Genomic DNA, 15,000 nt, shown 5'->3' with positions numbered 1-15,000 from the left:
ACATTTAAAAGATTTAAATATTGATTTTATGGTTTCAAATCCACGAAAGTAAGGTAAGCTAAGTACATTTAAGGCATTTCTTTTTCATTAACAGCAACACTATAAAACTTTTTGTGAGCTTTTTGATAACATAAATCAATTAAATGAGGTGGGTAGCAGAGATTGTTTCCTATCTTTTTTATGTATTCTATTTCTTACCTTACTTTCGTGGATTTGAAAGCATAAAATCAATATTTAAATCGTTTAATGTTAATGTAGTGTTCTCTTATAACAATACCATTAAAGATATGCTAATTAAGAACAGTACCGTAACAAATAACATCATTATTTACAAAATTCCTTGTAAGGATTGCACATCGTTTTACGTTGGTCAGTCAAGTAAAAATTTATGTGTACGTATTAAGCAGCATATGTATTAAGTTAGAACAGCCCAGACTTCAAATGCACTGTTTATCCATCTGAGTGAAAAATCTCATTGTATTAATTGGGGTGATACCTCTGTAATTGCTAGAAGATCTAATGAATATGTTTCAAGAAATTTACTGGAATCAGCAATTATACAAATCACTAATAAAAACAACCTAAATCTTAGTCCGGAAATGTACCACGTGGACCCGTATATTTGTAATATGTTTATGAAGGACCTTAAAATAAATGAACTACTAATAAATTACTCCCACATGTATATAGTTATCATCTCTCTCTCTCTCTCTCTCTCTCTTACTCGATATATTTATATACTTTTTTTCTCGTCTTTTCATTAATAATTTTTTTGGGAACAGCTTTGTAAATTTCATGATAATAAGTTGTATATGCCTCCTTTTTTTCAAAATGTATCGTTTTCTGGGTGAGTCGTCTGTTGACCGAGTGTGTATCCTCCAAGGTGTAGCTGCCCTCAGGCGTTTCCTCGTTTCTGTAGAGTGAAATCGACCTTATTGCTAATCTTATAGTGTCAGTTTGGATATTAAGCCTACCTTGACTATGTTTTTCCTTTGTAAGATCAGTTGTGCCTGAGTAAAGGTCGAACTAGACCGAAATTGCTTGGCTATCTCGCTTTTCATTTTTTTTCCTTCGTGGCAAAAACCTTTATTTATACATAGCATCACGTTTTATATACTTCGTGATCAAGTTATTTATATATATATATATATATATATATATATATATATGATATATATATATATATATATTATGTAACAATATACCATCAATTAAATTCCAAACCTAGCAAAAATAAATAAATAAAATAAATAAAAACCCAAAAACTTGCTCTTGTGTAACTACTTATTTACTACTCAAAGATGTTTCCTTCATTGTTTAAAAATGCCATTATATACCCATAAAAATATATTCATACCAGACTTATCTACATGAGTCTTCTGAAATATCCCAGGGCAACTTTACCAAATTTTACTTAAAAGTAATCCCACAGCCTAAACCTTCCGTCGCATTCCAAATCACCGGCTTTCTAAAATATCTTTGACTACTAATTACAATTCAAAACTTAAATACAAAAAGATTTAATTTTTTTATCATCAAGAAATAAAGAATTTACTTTGGATTCAACTCATCCACTCTCAAGCTTGCTCCCACTCCACTCCATACTAACAAGAAACCTCCATAATACACTAAATTTCTTCATCACTGGAAGTAGGGATCTGGGAAGCCTTCATCTTTTTTAAAAGGACATTACCATGCAGGACACGGCTGATCTGAATCACTCAAATGAGCTTTTTCTTCTTCAATTCATTTTAAATGGTCTCACGACGTCAATAAAAACACACAACGAAATATAATGACATAAAGGCACCCTTTTTATAGTAGAAGTGCATTAAGCATTATTATTATTATCAAAAGACACAGGTCAATAATGCATGTCCCGTTCTCTAAAATCACTATCAGAATAAAAGTTTTAATCCCAATTCTCTTATACGCAAGTTTTCATGCATTAATTTTCACACTGAATGTTCTGAATGCACACCATTTCTAGCTGTGTTATAATCCATAAACAAATCCTAATAATCAATTTCTTAACTTTAATAAAGTTTTATACCATTAAAGTATCAACTTTAATTTGAGAAAAAATGTTTTATATATTATAGTAAATAATTATATACGCTACTAATATACGGCAATTTGACGTACAAAGTAAGCTTTAAAGTCGAACACATCATGATTTTCCTAATTTATAATAAGCACGAGCTCCATGAATTAAAATAAAAGAAATTTTCATTTTCATCAAGCACAGTAGTCGAGTGAAACCTTCAGCATCAGATATTTCTGATAACATATTACTATCCCTGGATCAACTTCAAAATCATGATCACCATTTTCTTCTTCGATGTTGTTTTTATGCACACTAGCTAAAACTATAACATTACTCCCCTAATTTTCTGCATCTACATCAACCACTTATGTTCACGTAAAAATTGAGTGGCCCACATCAGTACAAAAGAATTACGCTTAGACGACCATATACTATACAAATGAAATCAACAACACATACTATATACTATCTGAATTAATTTTATCACATATAATATATATATATATATGTGTGTGTGTGTGTGTGTGTGTGTGTGTGTGTGTGTATGTACATATATATATATATATATATATATATATATATATATATATATATATATTAGGCCGTTTCCCTTATTAGAGGGGTGGTTTTTGGTAAAGGATAAATTGATCACCGCCATGACTGGATGGATCCCACTTCGCTGAATACTTATGCGTATACATATGCACTCATACAAACAAACAAACACAAACATACATATCATATATATATATATATATATATATATATATATATAAATATATATATATATATATATATATATATATATAGATATAGATATAGACAGCCAATCTTTCTACGATGCTACAATGAGCAATGTACGGAAAGCTGAGCACTAAAATTTCCCATAATAGAATTGGAAGGGCATCGTAAAAAAGTGCGGATGGATGTCATTCGAGGATGAAAACCTAATACGATATACACTGGGCTTGTGTTCGTACGTTATTCAATTAGAAGGCGCTTATTTCTAGCTGGAAAGGTGGAAACGCTGTTATGCATATGATACATCATGTAACCGATAATGCTTATAAAAATTCGTATCATTCTTTACTGTTTCTGGACGAATACGAATCTTATCCTCTAACCCCCTACATCTCACAGACTGAACCTTTTCTCTCTCTGTCTCTGTCGCTATACAACACCTTGAGTAACCATCACCAACCCTACCTACCCCTTTCCCTTCCGCTGCGCCCATTCCTTTCGGGCCACCACCTGGACGTATATATAGTAGAGAGAGAGAGAGAGAGAGAGAGAGAGAGAGAGAGAGAGAGAGACCGACGTAATGGTCTGTCGAGCTACGAGGGGAAAACTCGCAGAAGGATCACCCCGCCGGGACTATCTGCTCCCAACGCGACCCCTTTTGTTGTCTGACCCTCGCACGTTCTTTTATTTTGACGCTCCCTTACCTGAGCCGGCCCTTAACCCACCTACAGCCCCCTTTTCCCCAGCGCAAACCTTCACCTTTTTTTTTTTCCTTCTTTTTAATTGTAGTTAAAGGAATAAACAAAAGGATAAAGGTTTTATTTACTGTTGCAACCATTTTAACAAGGAAGAGATGAGAGCACTACATTTGGGAGTGAAAATATGAACGCAGAAACGATATACATTTTTTTTATTTCTCTACCTCTTTGTTTTATTTATTCCTAATTTCTATTTTTAGCCGTCTTGTGCGCCAATATGGAGCGGAACATCAGGTTTTCATACAGTTCCGATAATACCAGCGGCCTGCGAGTGAAGTCTGATACGAAGGGGCTTCTGACAGGCAAAACTATTTCTTTTTCCGAAACAAAGTACAACAGAAATATTTCTGAAGAATTTAGCAAGATATCCAATATTGCATTCCATCCCCACGTATATAAATGAACACAACAGTTACCTATGAACTCTAACAAGCTCAACATTGGACGGAATACTGGTAATAATCACTAGTAGCATGTGTGTGCGTGATCATACATACATTAAGAGTAACCATACCCAAGAACTTATGGTTACACTTTACGAGTATATCTGACAGCCTACAACTCCCAACTCCATTACGGATAGCGTTTATTACTTATATACTATGAGGTATCAGAAATAATATTAATTTTACAGATTTCCACAATAAAAATTTGGATCCAAGCCTTTTGGTTCACTGACCCATGAAACAACAACAAAGGCTGTGACCTAAACCGAATCTTTGATTTCTCTCAGACTTAAGAGATGTAAACAAAGGTGGTTCGCAAACCCCTTGATGTCTTAAGCCTAGAGAGAGAGAGAGAGAGAGAGGAGAGAGAGAGAGAGAGAGAGAGAGAAGGCTGTGCGTTAAGCCTTTGATGCCTTGACACAAACAAGTGTTAGGGGTTACTTAAGCCGTTATGGTTAAAAGGCGATAAAATAAGACTATTACGAGAGTTTAATCAGACAAAAAAGGAAAGTAAATTAAAAGGGCAATAAAATGAGATTATTATGAGAGATTATCCATACAAAAATTAAAAATAAATCAAATAAATGTAAGACGAGAAGGCCAAAATTAACGTAAAAAAAGAGCACAAGAAGGTGGTAACCCAATCTGAAAAAAAAAAAAATTAAATTTAAGTCATCCAGTGATTAAACATGATGGACTGCAAAGGTTATTACGAACCTATGACATCTCTGAATTCTGTATAAAAGAGGAAACAAGAAAATAACCTGTAACACTACAGTCATACTTAAATCGTGAAATTTCTTATTGTTATTCCATAAAGACTTTTGACCATCCCCTTAGTTTGTAAAAGCAAGTGATCTAAATATCCCAACTTCAGGCCATTCGGTCCCCAGGGAAAAGAAGGCAGACAGTGAAAGGTAACATGATTACCATGTCTACATAAACCAATCCACAAGCCTGCAAAACAAGGACGGGGCTCCTCTAACCAAACTCCATGGACTGGCTTCAAAACCCATACAAATTAGCATGTACTGAAAGGCACCCTGCAACAGATGCTTCTCGATAACTTAATGGGACTGCTATAAAGGGACCGTATTGTTTTTCATCCTTTGTAGACTCTCAACGTTCACTTATACCAGCACAATTCATCTACGTCACGTACAGATTCCGATACTCGAACTTGGAAAAAATGTTACATAAAGTATATCTCCTTACTTGACCTGTGAATTTGCCGGAGAATCAATCCTATCAGAAAAGATGATACCCATGAACTGATTTCAGGAGAAAGCTTGACCCAAACGAATCCCAAAGGGTTCCTACTTCCCACCATGATATTTACAACACTCAGTGAAAGCCATCGTTATTCACCGCAAGTTATTCCTTTTTGTATATATATATATATATATATATATATATATATATATATATATATATATATATATATATATATATCATTCGAGCTACAAATGTCCTTTAATATCTAATTCGCTCTACCTCGGAATTGATATATTTTCATATATGTACCGAGGGGGAATTTTTAGTTGATAATAATTTCGTCCCCCCATGGGATCGAACCACCGTCCAGTTGGACGGGGAACGAAATCAGGAACGGACAGTGACGCTACCGATTCGGTAGCGTCACTGTCCGTTCCTGATTTCGTTCCCCGTCCAACTGGACGGTGGTTCGATCCCATGGGGGGACGAAATTATTATCAACTAAAAATTCCCCCTCGGTACATATATGAAAATATATCAATTCCGAGGTAGAGCGAATTAGATATTAAAGGACATTTGTAGCTCGAATGATTTATATGAATCACGGTGATGTGATAAGTATTCATATACACACACACACACACACACACACACACACACACACATATATTATATATATATATATATATATATATATATATATATATATCTATATATATATATATATAATTCATTTCCTTCACTGTAGATTGCAAACTCAGTATTCATTCTGTTAGACTATATCTCCATCCTTTTAATCACTAGCGATAGTATGCACTGCTATTCAATGTCATTTTCGGGTGTCTAAAGTCTTATTGATCTAAGTTTCAAACTGGCGAGTATCTATTTACAAGAAGAATGTCTACTCATACAAGTACAGAATCAGTTCAATCACTTTTGTATGTACGACTGGCGTAAAAATAAGAAACTTCACTAAAAATAAAAATAAACTAATCTGAAGAAAGCTTCTTGGTATATATTTCACAGCAAATAAAAGCAAAGAAAAGCCTTACCTTCATAGAAGACCGTGGTCCTAGGCGAAGGCAACGATGAACCGTGATCCAAATATTTAGACCATGGCTTGGCCAAAGTCTTAAGAGATGTGTGTGTGTGTGTGTGTGTGTTTGTCCCACATACACTTTTACATGCATTGAGCAATTTCAACCAAACTTGGTTTACATATAACATAGCATCGGTGAAAGAATAGTGTGGGGGTACGACATCATTGACACCCAGTGTCTAATCCATAGTTTTTGACGTCCCTGAGATGAATAGTGACACTTCGATGCCCTTTAGTCCAAGGTTAGCCCTGATAGAAATGATGTGTAAAGGGGTTGGGGAAGGTGGTGACATCTAAAAAATAACCGAAAACTACAGATATTAGTGTCTGATCCATAGCTTTTGAGGTCGCTTTTTACGTCACCCCCTTCCAACCCCTTATCATCCATCCCCTTTCTTACTGGGGTTGAACTTGGACTAGAATGGCATTAGGAGTGTCATTATTCATCTCTGTGACCTCGAAAACTATGGCTTAGACACTAATATTTGTAGTTTTCAATTATTTTTACTTTCCCCACTTTCCCATCCCCCTCTTTGGTGCCAGTGATGTCTTACTTCACAGTATTTTTTCCCCGATGATATGTTATATGTGTACTAAGTTTGGTTGAGATTGCTCAATGCGTTTCAAAGTGTATGTGGCACAAACACACACACACATTATATATAAATATATATATATATATATATATATATATATATATATATATATATATATATATATATATATACAGACCTTGGGATTGGGCATCCTTGGCCATTCTGGCGAGCAGCTTCGCCGTTTACCTGTCCAAAACAGAGATAAAAATGAATCATAACTCAATGCCCAGTATGTTCCGTAAAATTACATGAATGTAAATTTTATAAAGCAAAAAAAAATATTGCAACCTCATACTGAAAGAGGGTAACAGTTATGCCGTAGCCAATAAGAATGATGAAAACAAAACGTTGTACGAGAATCTTATTACAAATTCTGATAAATTATCTTAAAATAGGTTGAAAAACGATTGTTTGCTATTCCTCTTGACTCTACGGTAAAAAATCAAATATGGGTATACGAATACACAACATATAGTCGTATACTATTCAGAATATCTGAAACTTCCGGGTAACCAGCATTCATGAAGAAAAAAAATATCAGATTATTTTGAAATCAAGGTTAAATACAGTCTAACACATAACGTTATAAACTCAACATTACTGCTTACCAGCCTATTATATGACATCATATTCAAGTCCCTCCCTCACAGTATTGACTCCGTGATATGCCAATCCAGCTTCAATACCATTTTAACCAAACAGATATCTTAAAAATCCAGAAAATTATCCTACTACCTTCATAGTTATGTTTTACACCAGTGGGTGGAATTATTCCCACGACCTAATTATCTAAAAGGTTCAATGCAGTCTTTGCAATCTGAAACATGAATCTATTGCAAAAAGTAGCCTATATCTACGTCAAATAACCAAATATGAAAGCGAACAACAGCAACGGACGATCGGTTCAACACCCGGATTATCGAAAAATCTGGATAAAAACAAACAACGGCTGCATAATCTATCAACGATGCTCTATTTGCCATACAAACAACGAAAAAGCTGAGGGGAAAATGATGGACGCTCTATATGCACATCAACTTTCCACCCTCTCCTTCTCTCATTTAATTCCCATTCATCCACGGCCCTCCCCCCTTTCTCGACATCATCCATAACCCCTCCCCCTTCCCTCCTCATCCAATAAGCGCTAGGCCGGGGAATCCGGAATAGGCAATAAGCGCTTCCTTTCAAAATACCTAAGCCTATTTTCACAACGTTTTTGTATACGCATCCCGAATATCTACGAGGCGATCACAAGCGTGAAATAAATTTCCTCTTCGCTAACACCATCACGGAGCGAGAAAGCTAAGAATGTTAAGAGGCCAGGCTTTTTTATTTCAATTTTTCTAATGAAAAATCATTTGTGATTTGTGGATGGTTTGAAAGGACTGAGGATGTATAGTCATAAATGAAAACTGATACTCGTCAGTCTTTACTTCTTTTTCTTGCTTGGAACACTGCATTTTAACTCAGTGCAATTAAAAGTCGGGATAAAAACAAGAAATTGGGATAAAAACAAGTGAAACATATCCCTTTCAAAACTTCAAGTAGATCAGGTTATAAACGAAAGTATCGGAAGAATTTTTATAGCCTCTTAAAACATTATACACATTATACTCATAATTACAAGGAGGTGCCACATAAGCATCCTTTAATACGAAGCGTTCATAAAATAAAAAATGAAAATCTTCCAGGGTTCAGGAGAATCTTCATTTCTATACAGACGAATTGCGAGAGAGCAATAGGAAGAAGATGATGAGATTACAATCGCAAAGCGAAAAAGCAGAAAACAACAAAAGTAAACGTAGGAGGAACCTGGCTAGAAAAAAAAAATTTTTTTTCAGGATATGTATCAACAACACCCCGGTCCTGACCCTGAACTGGCATTTATTGCCAGGGTCCAATGTTTGGTGTGTCTGTCTGCTACTAGTGGGAATCCTTCCCTTAGACAGCCATACTTCCTCCGCCTATTAGACGAAAGACTGAGAGTCTAGGGACAATCGAAACCACTAATGTGGGCACATAAAGACTAAGCCTGGAGGCATTCGAGAACATGATTACTGGCTTATGCATGACTGATGGGTGGTGATGAAACAAACAAGATATATTTTTACAAACAAACCCATTACTCACGTTATACAGTAGGTCTATTTCGTGGACCGCAACACCCCTTTGGAGGTCAATATAAATCTTCAATTTCAAGCACATCTAAGTTTTCCAAAGAAAGCAACGGACTAAACACTGAGACGTGAAATACTTCATAATGATCATTCATCTTTCTTACGCAACTGAAAGGTCGGCCACAAAGAACATCAGGAAGCTTAAAATAAAAGATATATTGAAAGAAATAGTCATCTTTGATAAAGGCTCCAAATGAACTGAATACAATTCGCACATGAAACTCAAGAGTAAAGTAATACTTACTGTTTGAGAGAGAGAGAGAGAGAGAGAGAGAGAGAGAGAGAGAGAGAGAGAGAGAGAGAGAGAGAGAGAGAGAGAGCTTAATTTGGAATAATACTGAATTTTAATATTTTCTCATACATAACCATTAACATGGACCTAAACGAAAACAATTAATAGTATATACTAGTTAAAATTTCAGGAGGCAACGCCTGGGGACTATGCAAAATGCGCAACAGAGATGAATTTTTGGAAAGGATCCTACTTCAAAAGTCGAAACTAGCCGGGCCAGAATAAAAATATTGTTGTCGTTTATAAGAGTTAACGCAACAGCTAAGACCATTGTAAATGATCACCACCACCTTCCACGGATGCCACATATTACGTGGTACTTGGATGGGATAACAGTTGGCAAGACTTTGCCAGCTGTTATCTCACCCTTCTTGATACTCGTACGCCTTACCCGGAATCAAGACATAAGATTACATCTTTAAATGCTACAGAAGAAACGTGTGATTTAAAGGTAAGATGAGCCTACACGAGAGACTTCCCTTAAGTGCAAAAATTTTTACGAGTTAAATGATAAAATGGAAGAAAATAAGACCAAAATGGCTCGTTTTCACAACTCAGTCAACTTCCTAATGCAAAACCGAGAGTAAAGCATAGATAAGAATATCACAATGTAGAGCAATAGTCTAATCATAAGTCAGGTCATCTAAAGAACTGCATACCCATGGCCTCTTTTGGCCATAGAAGTAACGACTATCTGTGCCAAAATACGCGAGTGAAATAAAGACAAGTTTAGCGATTAAGTAACTCCACAGGTAAACGCACGAAAAAAAAGTGTCTTGTGATAAATTCATGTCTAAATATAAAAGTTTTTCAAGTCTCCAGTCACGCTGCCTATCGTACATGAAGGTACGTACACGTTTGAAGCTAGAGACAAATACAATTCGGTCCAATAAGGCGTAGTGCAATGAAATAGAATGATAAAGACGTAAAACTTAACTACTGATAAAAAGTAAGAAGAGAACGACTAAAACCGATGCAATTTCCCCAGCCTCCACCTGCTCGAAATCAGCCAATGGGTTCAATCCTAATTGAACCTTAGCCTTCCTTCTTGGATATGATTAAACGTATTCTCCAAACATGAATAATCAATTAAGCCTTTCTCACAGGTAACTGAGCAGCACCAGAAGCCGTCTACCTAAAAGGAGGAGGAGGAGGAGGAAGAGGAGGAGGAGGAGGAGGGACTAATTACCATCAATCACAGAAGCGGCCCCCGCCCTGCGACCCCAATCCCCCTCAGGGATCATTTCTGCAAGTTTAAGGTGGAGCAATTCTAGCCAGAGGAATGGGATGGGTTGGGGGTGGGAGGAGGATAATCTATAATACCCGAATTGCTTGATGAATATGTTTACCATATCTGATCAGCTCCTGTGGTGGAGATGCCAGAGGTAACGTTTGCGATTTCGCCATGATCTACGTCCCTTTGAAACTCGGCAGAACGCGGATAGGAAATGTTCTTAATGGCTAATGTAACTACAACCAAGGCTTTAAGCTTACATCCGGTTTGCAGATTGCAGGACTGCGCGCAAATAGCTTTCCTGCTTACTACACGAAAAACTTTTGCATTACTTACCTGAAAAAGTGGGAGACTATCTGAGCCCATACTTCATTTCTCCGACGAAACTGGACTTTAAACAAAATTTACCCATTTAGCGGTGACCAAAGGAAGTTAATTGAACTCTTAGTCCTCATGTACCCAGCCAATCATGGACCCAGGACTCACCCACTGTTCTTCCTGCTCTTTGATCCCCTTGGAACCGAGCAGCCAAGGAGTGACACGCGACCTGATTTATTACACAGAACATACGCAGGCCAAATGTCTCTAAGCTGAATCCGCTTGAAAGAATCGCTGCCTTATTGTTTTACTGATTGATTCCAAATACATAAGAGATGTATAGACATACCTAAATGCTGAAAGATTCGTGCCGAGATTTTTAACACAAAACATAAAACATTATCTACGGGACACATTTCGAACAATTTATTTAGTAGTGCAGGAATTTACATCGTGTAGACAGGCCTTTACTAGTTGCCTACTCTTGTACACTCATTTGCGGCAATATTCAAGCCTTGAAGGCTAAACCAGTCTTTGAAGTAGTACATACTTTGACTTATGAATTAATCAGCTCCCACGGAAATCAATCAACTCCCAACCATTTATTGTCTTCTGCAATGTAATTTCGATTTAATTTTTCGGTCCATCATTTCACCTTAATTCATTCACAATTTGCGAACTACATTTGTAACAACTATTCTTATACCTCTGAAAAAAATCGCTCTGCAATGATTAGGAATTATATATATATATATATATATATATATATATATATATATAGATATATATATATATATATATATATATATATATAATTATATATGTATGTATGTGTATGTATTTAGTATATGCATGTATGCACATTTACTTCATATCTTTATACTTGGATCAAAGATTATTTCACTTTACAAACTTTAAAAACATTAGCAATTTTAAATGCCTACGAGGAAGTCTTATCAGCAGCAGGCTGCTACACATTACACCATTCACTTCTATCGTGCACACTTTTTTTTTATTTCCAAGATATCTTACTTAAAACCAATATCTAACCAGCATTTTCCAAAATACCCTACATTTACTTTTAGTGAAAATTACTGAAAACAAATGATCCACCTCATCAAAACTACTTTTCCCACAATTTCCATGCTCTTGCTCCCAATACACTATCCAAACAATGTTCACGCCATATCCATACGACAACTTGCTTTAATTACATTTTCATATAACACACCTGTTAATTCAAGGGACACTTCTCTAAATCATTTTGCAGACATCTTGCTACATTTCATACTTTCAGCTTTCCTCAACACTACTCAAATCTATCATCTACCATAGTCCTCTGGTAGAGATATTTCCAAATATATGCATAGATCAACCAATTTGGTTTTCCGCAAATACATACCAATGTACATTGCTCCGTCGCCCTGGTTTTCATTGACCCTCGTAACCTTGTTCTTGGCTAAATTTACTCTAAATTTTCACACGCTTGCAAAGATACAGTGTATTTTTCTTCACTCTCACCAGTTAACAGGATCTGCTAGTATGAAACTGCTTTCATTTCCCTACTATCCATATTAACATTCAATGGTCTTCCCTCCTGGGTTCCATTTACCGTCATAAACTTACTCTTGCTCACATTTACTCTCAAAGTTCCTCCATTTGCCAATAATTTCCAATCCACCACTAATTAATCAGTTTCTTTCTAACAGTCATTCGTACTCCATCCACAATTCATTTTCTTATCCCACAACTTTAAAGCCATACGTAATGTCTTCTCTGTAATTTCTCGCATATCTCAGGCTCACCCCCTTATACACCTAATCAGTCGAATTGAATATATGCTTCGATTCCTTCCTTCCTTGAAAAAAAAAGAAGAAGAAGAAGAAGAAGAAGAAGAAGAAGAAGAAGAAGAAGAAGAAGAAGAAGAAGAAGAAGAAGAAGAAGAAGAAGAAGAAGAAAACCTTTACAGGCATATAATAAATAAATAGGCAAAAACTATGGAATTAAAAGATGTAAAATTTTATTACATCATCAAAGCCCCGACAAAACACATGCCGCCACATTCCATATTCTTTTATGGATAATGTGAGTGTGGTTTCATAATTGGGTATTTGGAAGATGTCATACTGGTTTCAAACCTAAATTTAACATAGTCGCTTCATTTTGTAGAATAACCATTTCCTACCATTTTTCCCCAGTTTCCGTAGTAAATGTTACTTTCATTTCCCAGAATCAAAATCCTTGCACTTCAAAAGCTAATCTTCCTTTCAAATTGCTAAAAACGCCTTTCTTCAATTTCAAAACCTCATCTTTCTTCAATTTCCTAAATGTATCTTTCTTCAGTTACAAAAAAACGTATCTTTCTTACAATTTACAGAAGCATCTTTTCTTTCATTTTACAAATGGACTCCCATAAAGTTTTCTCAGAAACAGACATTCTCATTACATTATTCTGCCAGACTCCTATCCCTCCATTCCTCATTCTCAAAAGATTTACATCCTCAGACTCTGCACGCCATCAACAAAACTCAATCCCGAAAAACTTTCTACTCCTTTTTATTTCAATTACCTCCAGGAGGGCTTAGAAACCGGCTTTAAGGTCCGGATGCCTGGCTGGCTGGGATCCCATATCCTTGGCATGGAAATGTGTTCCTGGTTTAGAAGGTTATGCTCGGAATAGTTACGCCTCAATGGGCCACTAGTATAAAGTTTCGGCACCTTTATGCACTCCAGTGTTTTATAGATATGAATTTCTTTCTATACATTGGTTTGTATGTATATATATATATTATATTGTTTAAATATATGCATATTAATAATTAAACAAGTGCTGTGTGCACAAATAAGTTTTTTTGGGAAAAAACACCCTTCGCTTCTCCTTACTGCTGACAAAAAAAAAAAAAAATCAGCTTCCTACAATACGCACTATATATAAGCTTCATCAGCACCACGTCAAACTGTAACGTGCTGGGCAGATAGATTCTGCTCTGGCCATTGTTTACTGTTCCCTGAATCTTACCACATTAAAAATAGTAGGACACTTCAAGCCACAAAAGAGCATAAACTTTACATAGAGAACTTCAAGTCACTGTGCATAAAACTTGATATAATGTAATCGCAGGATACGACCAAAAAGGAAGACTCATTCATAATGTTTAAAAGTGAGGCAATAGCTACCGGCAATCGGATTACTTCTCCTCCGTGGCAATATCTTTTTCTACTAGGCTCATACCAAATAAAATCATTGCTTAATTGAAGCCAGTGAGTTAAACGCAAACATGCGCAGTATTATTAAAACACAAGGAAAAACAATTCAAGACCGTGACTTATCTGAAAACATATTATTTCAAATTTACTGTTTTAAGTCCTGACTGCGGACAACAATTTCGGGGCCCTTACCAACAAGAACATAATCCTATTTACCAACTTGCAATTCGGTTAAGTCAACCACGACGCTCATAATATTTGATCACACGTATTTTGAAAGCACAACTAACAAATCCTTTTGCAATAATCAATCAAAGTCAATCGAAACAATTAGAAAACCCGAATCTAAAATTAAGAGGAAGTTATCACAGGCTATCATGCACATACACAGACAGTTCAGAGAGAGAGAGAGAGAGAGAGAGAGAGAGAGAGAGAGAGAGAGAGAGAGAGAGAGAGAGAGCCACACTACAACGAACATGACACAAGCAAATCGTTAATACTGCAGACCGTCGATAGTGGAGAAAGACAAAGAAAAGAGAAACCTGTGATAGAAAGACAATAGGAAACGCCAATCAACAGACACACAAACACACGAGGTCATTCACTCTCTCTCTCTCTTCCATACACCTCCTGGAAGAAAAGACGGAAAAATGGAAAATAATAAAAGAACATGAAAGGTAACAACATTAACGCAGATCATACGAACACAAAGGAAACAGACACGCGTAACCCCTTTGTATAACAGAGAGAGAGAGAGAGAGAGAGACGAGAGAGAGAGAGAAGAGAAGAGACTGAGAGGAGAGAGGAGGAGGAGATGCTGGAGAGAGAGAGAGAGAGAGAGAGAGACTAAAAACTATGAAATGAGACATG

The 15,000-nt window shown here is 36.1% G+C and overlaps 1 long non-coding RNA gene across 1 annotated transcript in view; it reads right to left on the bottom strand.

Annotated features, from left to right (window-relative positions):
• LOC135197861 (uncharacterized) overlaps positions 1-15,000 on the bottom strand; it is a 111,822-nt gene that overhangs the window by 71,571 nt on the left and 25,251 nt on the right. Inside the window, exon 2 of the long non-coding RNA XR_010310670.1 lies at positions 6,260-7,088. This is a non-coding gene — a long non-coding RNA (uncharacterized LOC135197861). The remainder of the gene's footprint in view (positions 1-6,259; positions 7,089-15,000) is intronic.

Source organism: Macrobrachium nipponense, chromosome 21, assembly GCF_015104395.2.
Source record: "Macrobrachium nipponense isolate FS-2020 chromosome 21, ASM1510439v2, whole genome shotgun sequence".
Lineage (NCBI taxonomy): Eukaryota > Metazoa > Arthropoda > Malacostraca > Decapoda > Palaemonidae > Macrobrachium > Macrobrachium nipponense.
This window is presented reverse-complemented; position numbering and strand designations above follow the sequence as displayed.